The sequence below is a fragment of the Ctenocephalides felis genome, unplaced genomic scaffold (genome assembly GCF_003426905.1).
Source record: "Ctenocephalides felis isolate EL2017-DRISC unplaced genomic scaffold, ASM342690v1 CF-g0.4_SCAFFOLD_03570, whole genome shotgun sequence".
Taxonomy (NCBI): Eukaryota; Metazoa; Arthropoda; class Insecta; order Siphonaptera; family Pulicidae; genus Ctenocephalides; species Ctenocephalides felis.
In genome coordinates this window covers 12,602,671-12,616,390 of record NW_020539724.1, presented here as the reverse complement: position 1 = coordinate 12,616,390, position 13,720 = coordinate 12,602,671, and the positions used below count along the sequence as shown (strand labels likewise).

Genomic DNA, 13,720 nt, shown 5'->3' with positions numbered 1-13,720 from the left:
TCATTTCAATATTTTCTTTTCATACAACCATCAGCTCATTGAAGCAAATTGATAATTTGATTGAGCCACTGTTTTTGATATATTTGCGCTTTTTAGAAAAATATTACTTTAACGTCTTAAATCTGGACTTTATTTATTAAATTCTTTGGATTGATGATTTGTTTTTTGATACATTTGCTTCCACAATAATGAATGTTTATTGCCATGTTTTTACAAATTTCAGTACTTAATGAACAAATTTGCGATTTTTGTCTTTTTTTCTCTTTTTTACAAATTTTAACTGTAAAATTAACTCATTCTTTACTTATAAGGATAATATTCATATAAATCTCTAAAACAATATTGTATTATTAACTTTCCGTAAGATAAGTTATTGTAATCGTCCAAAAATCGAAATTGAAAATTTTTTAATTTCTCGACGTTTTGAAGGTTTTTGAACATTTTGGCATACCTCAGAAAAAATGGATGTGTGTGTGTATGTATGGATACAATTTCTCGTCGATTTAAATGGTTCAAAAAACATTCGATTCCTATTGATAGGGAGATGTGCTGATTAGTTTTTGGCAAAGCCAGGTCCAGCCGTTACGGAGATACGGAGCAAAGTTGCAGAAAATATAAATCGAGTTTTTGAGAGACCGGAGTATTCAATTTAAATGATCTAAAAAATATTCAATTTGTAATGATTGGGAGAAGAGGTGATTAGTTTTTAGCAAAGGCGGGTCCAGCCATTTCGGAGATACAGAGCTAAATGTGCAAAAAATGGCAGTTTTTGAGAGAACTTTCTGCTTGTTTCAACAAAATAATTGCTGGCAAAAAAAAATTTTTTTTTCAAGAAAAATATTTTTTTGGTATATCAAAAATAATTCAGATTTTAATTTTAATCATGATTCTAATATACTTTAAACAAATAATTTCAACTTTGCAATTTAATTTATATAATTCTTATAAATATTAGACAATGTTACAATATTTATAAAAATTTATTTGAAAATATTTAATATTCCTCGATCATTTTGTTACGGTACGGGAAGTTCCAGCAATTTGCCTTAAGGCACGATGCCATACACCTTACTAGTTACAAATTTTAACTGTAAAATTAACTCACTCTTTACTTATAAGTGTAAAATTCATATAAATTTCTAAAAAATGTTGTATTATTATTATAATTAATATTAATGAATTCAACTTTGTGGAACATTATCTACTCTAGATGTTTTAAGATGTTTAAGTAATATTTTGTCATATGCACATAAATACCTATAAAAAATTACAAACCGTATTACAAACAAAATTTATTAAATATTTGATTCAGATGCAATTCATCAATTTCTTCTCCCAACTCTTATTACCTGAACTTACGCATTTTTCCCAATGTTTCTACCTTTCTACCACCTCGAATACCCCTCCGTTCCCGGTCAGTTTACAATTTCCGCGCTGGCGCTGCCTCCGCCCGCGTCGTCTGTTATCCTCGAGCGTGCTTTCGGCGATTCGCTCCCTTCAGTCGACGCTAAACGTTCAAAGTGGACGGACCTGAATTTGGCGTCCTCGACTATCAACTAAAACGTGTTTTTGAACTGACATGATTTCATTAATTCTCTAATTAGTTTATTATTTATTATAGATCATATATTTTCAGTTATGTTTAATAGATTTTACTTTATTATATTCGTTTTCGGTGTGCGTGTGTGATTTGTTATATTGAGTTTGATTTTTTTTGGTTTCTTGGATTTTTGTTTATATCGGACAAGACTCTCGTGGGAAGGATAAAGGTATGAGGAAATTGCATTTTGTAATTAATAACTCTTGCTCAACAATAAATTTAAATAAGCTTAATTTCTACAAACCCAATATTTAATACTGATTGTGAGTTTTAATTAATTAACATAGAACTGTGCACACTTTTAAATTAATGAAGGGACAAATATTGTTTTTAGAAAAACCCTGGACACCAGGTGGAAATCCTGAACATATGGTCACCATACTAGAGTATTATTTTTTAAAAAATATCGAAAAGTAGTATTGTTGAAAAATACTATCAAAAATCCAAATATTAATGAAGTCATTGTTGAGGAAGGGTTTTTTATAAATTCATCATGTTGTTTAAGAATTCAATATTTTAGTGTTAAAATAATATAATGTTAATAATGACTAATTATTTATTATATATCAGAGAATTTATTTTATCTATATCTGCTTTTAGTCAGGATATTACCAATTAATGTTTATCATTTGTTACAAGTTTGATGATAATTTCCCACATTAACCTAAAAAATATTTTATATCATTTATTGTATAATTTGTATACACATTTATGCACTTTTCCCGCTTTCCCTAATTTTTGTTTTGTGGCTTTTGCAGTTAAAATACTCGTTATTATTACTTTAATGGTTTATGCCTATTTTTTATGACTGAATACAGTAAAAAAGAATCTTGAAGTATGATGTTCAAAATTTCTTGTCGCATGTTTTGCATGTCAGTTAATTTAAATCTTGAAGAAGACACTATTTTTTATCTCTTATCGATTAGAATAATTAATTTAAATAGTAAATGTCCCGTTTTAGCACGTACTATATGCACCAGGTCAAAGTAAAACACGATATGTAGAAATAATTCTGTATCGTTTCTATTTTTAAAAACGGCGCAGATGCTTTATTGTTTAGGGCTTCCTTACTTTACCTATGAGGGTAACTAGAGATATTTATAATCGCTCATATTACATCAATCATTCCGAAATAAATTTCTTCACACGACATATGTTTTTAATTATTCATAGAACTGCGTTTTCTTGACACGGACTGAAAATTATTTCATGACGTTGGGAGATAATCATCTTCAAGAATAATAGTAATAATAGTAATAATAGTAGAAGTTTCTTATACGCGGGCAAAATAATTGCGACCCAAATCTTACATTCGCAGCTGAAGAATTTCGTTATTCGCGGATTCAAATGTATGTATATTAGGGTGGTCCTTAATATGGACATTTTCGAATTTTCTTGCTCCCAAGGACTCAAATGGTTCTAAATTGATAAAAAACAACTCTTTGAAAGTTTTAGCTCTTAATATTGTCTTTTAGATAGAGCGCAATTCTACACAAATATGTGAAATTTATAACAACCGTTGCCATGAAAATTTTATGATGGCGATGGTTACAATGGCAGCGGTTACAATGACAACGGTTACAATTGGCAACGGTTATCATGACAACGGTTACAATTGGCAACGGTTGCAATGGCAACGGTTACAATGGCAACGGTTACAATAGCAACGCAATTCTACACAAATATGTGAAATTTATAACAACCGTTGCCATGAAAATTTTATGATGGCGACGGTTACAATGGCAGCGGTTACAATTGCAACGGTTGCAATGGCAACGGTTGCAATGGCAACGGTTGCAATGGCAACGGTTGCAATGGCAACGGTTCTATGGCAACGGTTCTATGGCAACGGTTACAATTGGCAACGGTTATCATGACAACGACAATTGCAACGGTTACAAATGGCAACGGTTACAATTGGCAACGGTTACAATGGCAACGGTTACAATGGCAACGGTTACAAGGGCGACAATTGGCAACGGTTACAATGGCAACAGTTACAATTGGCAACGGTTATCATGACAACCGTTGCTAGCTTGAAATTTCCAGTTCAGTTTTTTCAGTTCATGCAGTACAGCTAGGAAAATGTTAGTCAGATCCGTATCGTTGTTTGTATTGTGTTGTTATAAATTTCACATATTTGTGCAGTATATATAACAAATTAATAATTGATATTATAGTATTTAACTAAATAGATGTAAAAATAAATTTAAAAGATAACTCTGTCGGGATTCGAATTTGCGAATATGAGCCTAGGACTCGAACAAAAAGTTGAGAGAACAGTTTACCCAAGTGCGTTTAGACTGTTTATGTGCAAATGCCGCCAAGCTAAGCACAGTATAAGTAAAAATGTCGCACAGAATTATTTGCAAATGCGTTTAGACTGTGACTATACGGGAGCACTATTTCAATTTTGTGTAAATTAGGCAACTATTTTTTTGAAATTGAATTCGAAATGAAATGACGATTGTTAATGTTCTGGAGATATTTGATTTATGATTTACATTTGATTAGCTGAGATATAACAAGATAGCAAAAATAATGAAAGTTACAATATTTGTAATAATATATTTGAAAACGTTTAAAATTTCTCGAATATTTCATTACGGTACGGGATGTTCCAGCAATTTGCCTTAAGGCACGATGCCATACACCACTAGTTTCTGTATTTTAATAGTAATAATTGGGAAAAACGCAGTTAATTTCGCCTCTCGAAAGGCAGCCGACCTGAATTTTCCCGATCGATCAGCCGCGTCGCGTTTGTTTGTTCTATCAGCATCAACATGTGCATACATCATTTTCAATGAAATACAGGTTCAATTCGGAAAGTCTAATTTCCATATATTACAGAGCAGAGCATCACGATCACGCTAAACACATACGATAATTTGCTGCGCTTATCGCACACAAAACACATACCGCGTTTATAATGAATGAATGGAATTTAAATGATGCTCTCCGATCGCTCCAATGGATCTGATAGACGATTTGCCGATTTACGACTACCAAAGAGAGATTAATTAGCTTTTGTGGTACACGATCAACGAACTGGACCGGATAATAGGAAATATGGAACAAAATATAGAACAGCATTTAAAATTGAATTCACAAACATATTTGCTGCCGCATACTGCACCATTACTTTCATATAGATCTTGCATGAAACAATTGAATTTTAATAAGGACTACATAAAACCCAGGGACGTTGGATCGAATTGGCTAACTATCTCTTATACATAATCTACGTAATAATGATTTTTGAGCAATATTTATGAGCAATACGTATGATCAAATTTGTTTTTGTTGGGTTACTCGACTATCCAATTTTTATTCTTTCCCTTGAACATAAATCAGATTACCCCGTCCATCAATAACTGTAAGAAATGATTGCAAAATATTAATTGCGAGCCGGGTATTTTTCTATGATTTGTTTTTCTTTCATTCTTATTAAAAGTTTTCACGCTTTCGAGAAGTTTTCGCACGTAGCCGTTCTAACATATAACGCTCGGTAATATATTATGCCACCAGCTGAGCAGACAAAGAATGCAGGTTCAAATAAAATTAATAATAGAAAATTTCCAATGAGGCGATATAATATAATCTTCAGAAGTAGTAATGAATTTATTAATACTTTAACTATTATCAATTAGTTACTATTTCAATTATATTTCACCAAGTGATGTTTTCTGAATCCAATTCGTCCTCGTTGTATCGCTCCACGTTGCACGTAGAGCTTTGGCTACGAGGAGCTTTCAGCTGCTACGGGCAAAGCTCGTCCTTCTATTTTCTCGGCGGCTTGCGTTGTGCCGCCACCCTAGAAACCGATGGATTTCGCGGTCACAGGTGTCCCGAACACGGTACCTACCTATGCCACTGTACCAGACTCATACATAACAAGGAAAACATGGAATAATTAGATTAGATCGGAATAATTGTATGAAATAATAATTGAAGTAGTTGAAAGTTAAAGAATACGAATAAGAATAAAATTACTAACAATTATAAGGTACATTTAAATTGATGAAATCGTTTAAGTCAAGCTTAAAGCTTCAGCTAAAGGTTAAGGACTATATTATAGCAAGATGAAGTGAGTGATTTTGTGACATTAGTAATTTACTCTAGAATGAAAGGTTTTTAAAACTGATTATTTATAGGATTGAGTAATTGATACTGAGCTACTTCGGTATGGATTAGGGTTTATAAAAAAACGACATTTCAGAAAACCGGTTTTCGAATTTTAATATTACCAGACAACCGGTTTTCGAATTTTAATATTATCAGAAAACCGGTTGTAACCGGTTTTCGAATTTTATATAGAAAATATAGTTTTCCTAGAACATTGGGTAATAACAAAAATTTATCTGCAAAAGTGCGATTTAAAGCAGTATTTGACTGAATTTATTTATTGTTCAACTTTATGGATAGTAAACAAAATTATTTTAATTTTAATTAGTGGAACAAAAAATGATAGTTTATCTGGATTAAATAACTTTGAAAATAATTATTCGTTATTCATGCATCATTTTCACATATAAGAATGAAAATATTTTTATTATAGTGAAAGGAAAGTTTTCAAAAAATAATAATACATTTTTTAATAAAAAACATTTATTAAATTAAAAAAAAATTAGATACATGTTGATACTTACTTCTAAGTATCAATTTTAGTTTTAAAACAATTAAGCTAAACCCCGAGTATTTTCTGTTCAGAGCAATTTTAATAAATTAATTTAAAAAATTCTAATTATTTTTATTGTTAAATAAAATATGATTTAAAAACTGAAAAAGTCTATTGATTTGTAATTCAGACGTGTCCTTTGTTTGCTCACAAAATTTCTCGAAATAGAAAATACTCTCTTACCTGCGACCGAACTAGACTTAATTGTTTTTAAAGCCTGATATAATAATTCTAAGTTTTTCGTTCTTTTATTTATGGCTTCAATGAAAACTCTTTCTTTTAAGTTTGTTTTTTTTTTCAAGAAGAAGTCATACTGATTTAAATTAATATATACACTCGCATAAAAATCTAAATTAATATATACATTAGACAAAAGATAACGCAAAACCTTTCTAGGAACCATAGCAGCTTCATAAGATTCCAAATTCTATTGAACCGATATGATTCCAAGAATCAAAACGCTTGCATCTATCTTTTATATTTGGCTATACTTGTCATTTTCCATTTATACAGTGAAAACCGAACTTTTCTACTAAAAACCGGTTTTCGAATTCCATAATTTTCGTCAAAAACCGGTTTTTGAAAACCGACAAACCCTAGTATGAATTGACAAAAAGAAATTTCTCAAAATTTATATACTTCCCTAATTCGAATTTTAGTGCAGTTTCAGGGCAGAGCACCAGATATTATTATATATCATTTGAACCGAAAACTATTAATTTTTTCTCCCGAATATGAGAGCATTTATTTGTCACGATCGTCTTAGAAATTCATGATAAAACTAGGAACATGTGTTAAATCTATATATTGAAGATGTGTTATCGTGAAACTCGCAAAGCTCGGCTGCTCAAAGCCACCTGAGACTTGATGGAACGGTTACTAATCGGCCATCGGTCTAATGCAAAAGTATCGAAATTACTTAAAATTTATAAACATACACATGTTGTTAAAAATAATTAAAAAATGGTAAACTATAGGATTTGGTCAATAATTAGAAAAATTTTAATGAAGTTCAAATTTTTTGATACGCCCTGTAAATGTACATGTAAGAATTTTCAATTTATATTTGCTATGAATTATGATAAATTCATAATTTTTAAATATACCTTTAATAATCCTTTACCATTTTAATCCTAAAAATATTTATCAGCCAAGACATTACCTCCTACTGTTAGATTACCCTTGCTCGCAAGTTTCAAAGGGATAAGAAGGGTTTGATACATCGATAAGGATTATCATGAAATCCTCCGATGATAAATCGGTGAAATCGAACGGATAGAAATTGTCTAGAATGAGTTTGTCTTCTTAACTTCAACAAGAGATAAATGTATGAATTGCAGAACTTTTCCAATACATCACGTTTGGAATTCAAAAACGTTATTTAATTTCTGGGATAATGGTAGTAAGAAAGATAAACAATTTTGACAGAGTGAAATGGATTATAAGAATAATTAATAATACAACTAACAATATTAAAATCAGGCTAAGATACATTGTGTCTTACAAATATCATTTACGGTTTTTGTATAAGACAATTAATTACCATACATAGGTCTTCCTCAGCTGATGAGATTATACAGGTTGAGGATAATAAATTTAAATGCTGCTGCTTTTCAAGGTATCAGATTTTTCTTAGTTTTTATATCACCTTGGAACAAGGTAATTAAATAAGATTATGAAGCAATTTTTTATAAAAATATCCAGGGTTATGTAATGCGATTAGCGCGGAATTCCAAACACCTGTTCACGATAATACTGTTATGGAGAATCACATTTGTTTCAGTTAAGGAGATACATTAAACATTATTAGTTTTGGTAAATCTAATTAAAATACATATTGGTATGATGTAATTTTTTTTTAAATTTTTATTTTGCCTCGCTTACTCTGAACATTTAGCCACTACAACATTTTATTCTATACCAATTTTTATATCATATTTAATCTATATATATTCTATTCTATATTCTTCTTCTTTTTAATTTCTTCAATTTTTGCTGTTTTTTTTCTATCAAATTTTTGATTCTATTCAAATTCTATCTTCATTCCATTTTTTCTTCTTCATTATTCTTTTTAATCTCAGCAAATTCTGATATTTTTTCTTCTTACTCCTAATACAATTCAGCGTTTCGAATTCTGTAATTTCTATTTTTTTAATTTTTATTCAATTTCTACTTAATAAATACAACTTTCATTTAATTTCAAATTAACTACACATTTTTTTTTTCATAAATTCTAAGTCAATGGCAGGATTCGATCCAAAGATCTTTGTCGTGTGAATCGAACACGCTACCAAGTGAGCTATGCTCGCCACGATGTAATTTTTAGTTTTACAACCAACTAAAATTTGTCATTTTAGTTGGTTGTTATTATTTAAAATTTATTTGCTTTGAAACAGTAATCTATATACCAGTCCTGTTAATAATATTTCTTGTATTTCAAAAGTTTGTGCTCGAAGTTAAGTCGAACAATTTGGCGTCTGCAAAGATATTATTTCTAGTCTACTTATTCAAGGTGAGTTTATCTTATTGTTCCAACTCTTGTAAAGTTTCTGACGGAAAAATAATAAATTTGGGGAGATCAATTTATATTAGTAAAATAATATGTGGTACAATAGAAATGCATTGCAAACACAATTCAAATTTGATTTAATATATGATATTACTACTGTAAAACAAATTAGTCCATCGCTAAAACACATGTTACCGAGTTTACATATGTTTTGTGTTGTAACAGCATGTATTAATTTTTCTATGTGTTTTTTCATATTGAATATATACAAGGAGCACATGGCAAATGACATATGGTGAGATAACGCTAAAAGCATCCAGATATAATATAATCATTAAGAAATAATTAACACATTTTGTTATTGCTAAATATCGCAGGTGTTATTAAGTAATCGTAGATATGCATAAATTTGTACATATGGTCTGTAATGATTCACACACAATAAGGAAGATTTATAATGCATATTTTGTTATGTTGGTGTTAGGGTTGGTTGGTCTATTACCATGATCTATTTCTACTTGCGTTGTCATCAAGTTTTTCCCAAGTTTTTCGGCGTCGGCTCGTCCTCGGTTCGTCGTCATATATTTATTCTATTTTTTTCCGTTCGCACGGGCGGCCGCTAATTGCCGCCGGAGATTTTGCTGGGACAACATCGGCGGTATAAAAAAGAAATAAATTAAACCCCATCATTACGTATTCCCGGCAGCCGCTGAGCGAACGGATAGAACGAAAGCGCGGCAATCGTGTGATTAAGCCTTGTCGCTCGAACTGACAGCAGCTTGCGAAATGCGCTTGACGCTGCTGCGGATACAATAGAAAAACACGCGCAATGGCATATTTTTATGGACAATCATTTGAAATGTTTTTAATAACAATGATAAACAGAATTGATTTAGAGGAAAATTAGTTGGAACTATCAATCATAATGAGGAATATAAGGAGAGGGCAAAGTTTTACTTTTCATAATGGAAGCATGTAGTTTTATAGAACATAACGTATACATATAAAAAAATTTGATTCCAGAAAAACTAGTTAGGATAACTTAGTCTAGTTTATAAATTTTGATGTAGGGGAAAGTCCCGTAACGCCGGACGTCACCAAGCACCGGACACACTATTTAACACGTATTATTTAAGCGAGCATAAATCTTTTTATTTCATAATACTAGTGAAAGGGGCATGGGGGGCACACAGGTATAGGATCATGCGCCAAACCTCGCCTGTGACACACACGGCCACGGCTAGAGCAATCCTTTCTTGTTTTAGGCGCAAAATCACGGCGTCACCTAAATATCAATGGAAGTAATTCTAGCATTTATATTTGAGTGGTATGCAAAGATAAAAGTTCTACTTGATTGATATCCGTAAAATGGTAGAATATTATTAAATCTTTTAACCAATTTTAGTATGTGCCACCAAATGAACGAAAATGTCTGTCCCTCTTAGCATCGGACACTAAGTCGTCCCTTAGTGCCGGACAGTAAACATTGATATTTCTTGTGAGAATGTACGTAATTTATTCCAATTATTTAATTTTGTTCTATATGAGTGCTAACGGTCACTACATACTTCTATTTTTCGTATTTCCTAGTCAAAGAATGAAAAGCTTAGTTGAATGCACCAGCTGAGAGCATCGGTGTGGTCCAGCCAAAAGGGTAGATGAATAGTGACTTTTTGCAATATCTAAGAATATTCGTCAAAGACACATGTGCAGACATTCCAAAGTGTTGAGATGGCTACATATGTGATCAATGCAGGTTATTTTGAAATGTCCGGTACTAGGTGCCACTGTTTAAAATCATATTTTTTGATACCAAAATTTGATTGATAGTATTAATTATTTTTTAGCAAAGATAGCGGTTTTGTTAATTTAGTTTGATTTCTAACTTTGTTATCTAACATAAATCATAATTTAATAAACATTTCGTAAAATATTTTTTGATTTATTTGTAAATAACCTTAGGTGTCCGCCAAATTTAACCTCCTGAGAATTTTTCATAAATTCAATAAAACCACATATTTTTAATTAATTTAAACACTCTGTTACGACCAAGTGATCGCAGAACAATGATTATATTTTTTCTAATGATCTCTGTAATTATAACATAAAAACTGCGAATTAGTGAGCACTTATTTGAACACATTTAGTTTAAAATAATATATTTGAATTGATCATATTGACCACGATAATTTGTTACCCGCACTCATCTATTGAAAATCACTTTAAAGATCAATTTATTTTATTGGTTTCCCAGTTTGACCTTAATCGATTTAATTTTGTGAATGCTGTCTGCATTTACATGTGGGATGAGGGTCCAGCATTCATTTGTGAAATTCTTGTTAAGTGAACTGGATAGAGGACATATGTTTGTAATATGCAATTGTAATGTAAGATAGGTTTTTTTTCCTTATATCGATAAATATTATTTTATGCATTGTGATATTTCAAAGATTCGCAAAAGTGCCATATAAACCTGAATGATGTACCTACCCCACAAGCATTTTTATCTTTTTTTTGAATATATTTTTTCAAGTCTCCCGCGAATCCAATATCCATTATTATACGTTATTGGTTGACCGAGTGTTGCGCCGAATGGAATGTCTATTGGTCACCATGTGGGAATTATTAGGGTAGATGCCACACAACCCTATGACATGGGGTGAAAATATATAATGGTAAAGGAAATAGGAATTATTGTTAAATAAACTTAAAAATATTAAATCATTAAAATTATAAATTGTAAAATCATTGTTTGATTTAAATTTTTTTGAAATTCTTTAAATAAACAATTTATGCTTTTTTAAAAATTTGAATACAACAGTCTGCCTTAATCCGTTGCTATTTTAACATAGCTGATAGAAGAGCATTTTAAATATTATTGGTATATAGGTAGTAGAGGTCGTTGTAGTACCTAAGATGTAAAAGCAGGCGAAATTATTAAATATTAAAGTATATTTATTGACCAGAACATCTTGAACACATAAAGAAAGTTGTACTTACATGTTCTCTGTTCTAACAAATACTTCCGTGTGTTATGTCTTTTCATCAAATTTCATATACCTCAAATCATTCTTTTTTTTTCATAGCAAATTTTAGATCTTATAAGACAATTACCCCATGAAATAGTAATACTGGTATTATACATCTCCTCACCTTTCATCTGGTTTATTTTTTTGGCTGGATAAATTTATACGAAAGCTTTCATTTACGATTTTTGGGAACCTGTGTAACATTTGCAGAAAACAGTTTGTACAAATGTTGCACTATACGCGGCTATATGAAAACTTTGATGTCATATGAGGAACACGTTGTATTCATGGCTCATGTGGTACCAGGACGGTTGAAGTCTCTAGACGTTTTAGGGCTGTGGAACGGGATTAAAAATAGAAAAACTTGGTAAAAGTATTTGAAATAGATAGTTGTTACATGTTCTAATATCAGCCTGATGAAACTACTTAAGAAGAAAATTATTTATATAATAGATGGTAATTAATCGATTATTGAGGGGGCATCCATTAATCACGTAATCGATTTTTTAAGGATTTTTGGACCTTTCCTCTACCTTGGTGATAAGTGGTGAAATTATCCTTCCCACCTCTCCCACCAAACATCACGTGTATTTTTAGTTGCGAGAAAAATTGTATTTTTTTTTGAAAATTTTTGGATTTTTTTAAAAAAATCTGGTAAAAAATAAATACACATGATATTTTACTATACTTCTCCCTATAGTAATATATAATATTTTGTGATTTTTCTTGATTCAAGAAATCGAAATAAATCGTGCTCTCGATGCCTACAAGGGAGTTTGTCTAAAGTACTGAAAGGGGAGTAATGTGGCAATTTAGTTATTATTAGTCTTAATAATGAATAATAAAAACAATAGATCGTTATTGAATACAGTTCTTATATTTATAACGAGTTTAATTCTAATAAATGAATTTTAAAAACCCTTCTCCTTAAAATCCTCACGTGATTAATGTGAAGTAAAGTGACGCCCCCTGAGTTACAAATAGAGATACTATAGAAGTATAGATGAATTAAAAAGAACTTTAGACTTTTTAAAAATACTTGAGTTTACCAAAACATCTAGAAATGTTGAAGGATAGTTGGTCAAATACTTGAGGGCGATCTATAGCATTGTTGCTGAGTTAATATAAGAGTAAAATACGCTCTCTAAAACGTCGTGTGGTAAGAGAAGATTTGTTAAATTATGACAATTTGCTACGATATATAAAAAGACATTTATGAAGATATTACATTATGCTACTTGATACAGTTCAGGGTAGCATAAAAAGGAATCACCTGGTTGTTAAATTGTCTACAACTGGTAACATCAACAACGGTTAAGTCTTTTTTAAATATAGAACTTTCCAGTAAGATATATTGCGTTGGGTATTTGAATATTGAAAGAAACTAAAAAAAAATGAATTTTCATCGAAAACTATCCTGTTTTCCCAGCATTATCCTCCACAGCGTGTACCTCGTCTCGCAAAGGACATACCCCCAATATAACGCCGGAGACACATGTGTCTAAATTCGTATGGCGATAAAAATATCTTCGTTCGGCGGAAGGCGAAAGGCGAAAGAAGCAAAGCACTTATTTTGTCGATAACGCGTTTAAATTTGAAACAATAAATCACCCATATATACATCGCGATGCCATCTGAGCAATTTATGGTGATTCCTACAATACCAAGAAGGGGTATGAGGGCTTAAATTGGAAATAGTTAGCTGCGAACGTGGGAAATGATATAGCTACTTACAAATGTAGCTAAATATACCTGTAAAATAACACTAGAAGTCTATTAAAAGATATAGATTTGTGGTTAGTAATAAAAGTATTGACATATTACTTTTTTGCTTATCCCTCCTATATTATTATTATTCTATTCTCGCCAATCTATTTATATGATTTTCCTTGACCGTGCAACGC

At 31.1% G+C, this 13,720-nt stretch overlaps 1 protein-coding gene across 1 annotated transcript in view; it reads left to right on the top strand.

Annotated features, from left to right (window-relative positions):
- The window catches only part of LOC113382846 (protein CBFA2T3), a 69,523-nt gene that overhangs the window by 369 nt on the left and 55,434 nt on the right, over positions 1-13,720 (top strand). The window lies entirely within an intron of this gene.